Genomic DNA, 3387 nt, shown 5'->3' with positions numbered 1-3387 from the left:
TTCTGCCGTGTAACCTGGGGACTGCAGCCAAGAGAAACTTGAGTCAGAAGACCTGATTTCAGTTCCTGCCTCTGCTACTGCCCCGCTGTTTGATCTTGGATTAGTCATTTAGTAAAGTCCTCCTCTGATGACTGCTCCTTGGGAACAGCCTGGACATCAGCAAGAACGTGGAAGAGCCAGGTGACATCTGCAGCCAAGTCCCAAAACCGGGGAGAAAATAACAGTGTGTTGCTAGCAAGGTCTACATGGAAGATGGGCAGTGAGGAAGGAGTGAGGTAGAAACCAGTGCTTTGATAGCTATCGAGGTGTTAAAAAAGAATTAACAAAATGGGGAGACCTCTCCCCACACACATGCATACGTTGGGAATGTAGAGCTTATGGGCTTCCAACACGCTGCACAAGCAAGCCATGCCTCATCAGAGTCCCCCGGGAAGTGACTTGCCTTTCATGCTTTAAGGGACAAATCTTTGACCACATCAGCAATCCCACACATTCAGGAACCATGAATCAGGGCTTCAGAAGTTGCAAGTCTGACTTCAACTTCCCAAAGTTTCCAAAGCATGCCCTTGCATACTTTTTTTCTGTTTTTACATGAGCGCCCAGATTATTTTCCATATTTAATTGACTCCAGAAGCTAGAACTAATGATCTGTTTGTCAGGGCATGTAATACTCAGGACAGTACGGCCCCCCCTTCAGCCTTCATATTTGAAAAGCTTTTTCCGCTGCTCTGTAGTTCTGTAACAGACCACACCTACTGCACAGAGGAAATAATTCCTGACTAACTAAAGACTAAGAATCTACTGAGATTTTTGTTTTCTTGTTTTAGGTCTTGTTTATACCTCAGAATTGTACTGGTTTTACAGTTCATGGCAGACTGAGGACACACACAAATTCATTAAACCACATCAAATCAAATGTCTCAATTTTAAGAACACCTTAAAATGCATTTAGCTTTGGCCTGGAGTGGCTAGTTTAGCCCTGGACACCTACATTTTCATACATAACCTTTCAAGGTGGTTTCTTCACCCTTCAGAAGCACACCTTGCTTACTTGCACACAGTTCCAGGCTTAAACTTCAAGCCTGACCTCCCTCTCCACACATCCAAAAGAACTACACAGATGTATCTCACTGGGTGAATTTGCTGGAACTGGATCAAGAGTGGTCTTGCAGCAGCTTACCCGAGTTCTGATCCAGCCACCCTTCTCCATGCCTTCACATCTATCTTTCCAAATCCCCCCTCACACCTGCAGGAAGGGGTTGTGTTGCCATTTGAAGGTGTATGGAGGAGCCTAAGATAAACACAAGGTGAGGCTGCCACACCTCTGTGGCTATCACAACTACCTATGCCCTCAAGTTGGTTTTGAGTAGTGAATAAAGGAAAGCAAAACCTCCTCGTCCAGAGCTTCCACAGGTATAGTCATAACAACCCACTGAGGAAGAGCAGGGAAAATCTGACATGATGTTTATTCATGAAGACTTACCCTTGTGTTGATGTTCTCCTGCAAGGCCCCAAGATGAGCGATGGTGCTTTTCTATCCAGAAAAAGGAGCAGGAGTAAGCAGCCTGGTGCATTCCTCCTCCCTTACACACTGCTACAGTTACATACGCTGCTACAGCATGTAAACTGTAGGTCTATACTGTTTGGAGGGTCAATGCTTCAACATGTGACAAAATCTTGAGGGCAAAACATGGATTTGAAAGACCCATCTCTGCAGGAAGTCTAAAGTGTAGCCGTGGTCATCCCTGGAATGGAAATTAGTTTCTCGGTTAACAGTTTCTGATGTAAATAGCTTTTAGCATTAAAATAGGAAAGGTTTGGCTGTCTTGAAGATATTAAACTCTGGGAGTGATATCTCCCTGAATGAGGTACAGCTGAGTTAGGCTTGACAAGCACATTAAGAAATTTTTGAACTTGCTGAAGGAAGGTGAAGATAGCATTATGGGGGAAAATGCAGAGCTAGGTATTTCTTAAGAAAAATGTCTTGCAGAAGAGACTCAGAATTAAGAGCTTATACTTTCAGAGATTCTGAGCATTTTCATTTCCCATGATACTCTCTATAAAGGGCAACATCAGTGGCAGTTTTTCTTTTAAATCCAGATTTTTCTTCATTGCCACAGACCATGCTTTGCAGCAAGTCCATTCTTACCACTGTGCATGTATCTATTCAACTAGCAATTTGTAGAGCACTGTAGGCTGTGACCTAAGCAGACAAAAATGTGCTGAAATGTAAACTAACATATTTGGTAGGGATGTAACACAAAAGAATTACAGAGGTTATTATAGTTTTGCAGATATGGACACAACAGAGAAGCAGCTCCTTCCATGGTATTGCAAACCCTTAGGGCTTACACATTATGAATTGGCTCCAAAAGCCAAGAGACGAAAATAATTCCCGTATTTCTTTTTTTATTTGCCTTCTACAGTTTACATTTTCAAGATTTTCTCTTTAAGCACAAGGGTTATGAGTTTGTATTAAAAATATAGTGAAAGTTTAATCAAGTGATTCCAGGAACACGGGTTTGATGTGGGAAAAAAACCTACGTTTTTTCCAGTATGTAACTCATACAAGATAATCACCTATGCTTTAAGAGTAATGTTGCTTGCAAGTAAATCCTGGGATAACCTAGAGACAGAAGCCAGCACTGCACTGCAGGAGATGGGCAGGTTGTTGGGCAGAGAGAAAAAGGAGGTAAATTGGGCAAAACGGGCAGGGTTTAAATGGCAGGGGCTGTGGGGGTGACCTGTGTGGGAGGAGGCCATGAACTGCCTTGGGCCAGTCACGGCTGCCCCCCATGGCCCACAGTGAGCCAAAACTCCAACCAAAGGAGCATGTGGTGCCTCCATTCTGACATATTTAATCATGAATGGCAGCCCTGAGGAGAGGAGCGAAGTGAGGAGGTGTGTTTGGAGACAGGTGAAGAGATGCACGAAAAATACAGGGAAGACATGTGAGGACTTACGTGAAGAGAAGCATTAGGAGAATGTGGAGGGAGACAGTGTTGAGGGGCACGGCTGGAGACGCACTCTTCAAGAAGGCAACACATACTGGGGCAGGGACGCCCCTGAGGAACTGCAGCCTGTGAAGGTCCCACACCAGGGAGCAACACTGGGAAGCCCACAGGAACACTCACTAGGAAGCAAAGAGCGACAGATAAAAACCATTAAGCACACAACCCCAACGTCCACCCATCACCTCACCGAAAGGATTGGGAGGGACTGTGTGTAAACTGTGGTGAAAACAAGGGGAGCTGAGACTGGGAAGACAGAAGATGGGCCTGAGGAAGGTGGGGGAGGAAAGGTGAATGCTGCCATCCTGCTGGTGAATGGCAAGAGGGGGAGACTTCTTTTTTCTGTTCCTGAAAAAAACCCAAATAGCACATGGTT

At 44.7% G+C, this 3387-nt stretch overlaps 1 long non-coding RNA gene across 1 annotated transcript; it reads right to left on the bottom strand.

Moving 5' to 3' along the window:
* Nucleotides 1-1179: 1179 nt before the first annotated feature.
* On the bottom strand, nucleotides 1180-3127 carry LOC113491482. Its single transcript, XR_003400419.1, has 3 exons — nucleotides 2964-3127; nucleotides 1484-1745; nucleotides 1180-1291 (listed from the first exon to the last, which is right to left on the bottom strand). It is a non-coding gene; the product is annotated as an uncharacterized LOC113491482 (long non-coding RNA).
* Between the last annotated feature and the right edge of the window lie 260 nt (nucleotides 3128-3387).

This window comes from Athene cunicularia (assembly GCF_003259725.1).
Source record: "Athene cunicularia isolate RWA chromosome 1 unlocalized genomic scaffold, athCun1 chr1_part2, whole genome shotgun sequence".
In the NCBI taxonomy this organism is placed as follows: domain Eukaryota; kingdom Metazoa; phylum Chordata; class Aves; order Strigiformes; family Strigidae; genus Athene; species Athene cunicularia.
This window is presented reverse-complemented; position numbering and strand designations above follow the sequence as displayed.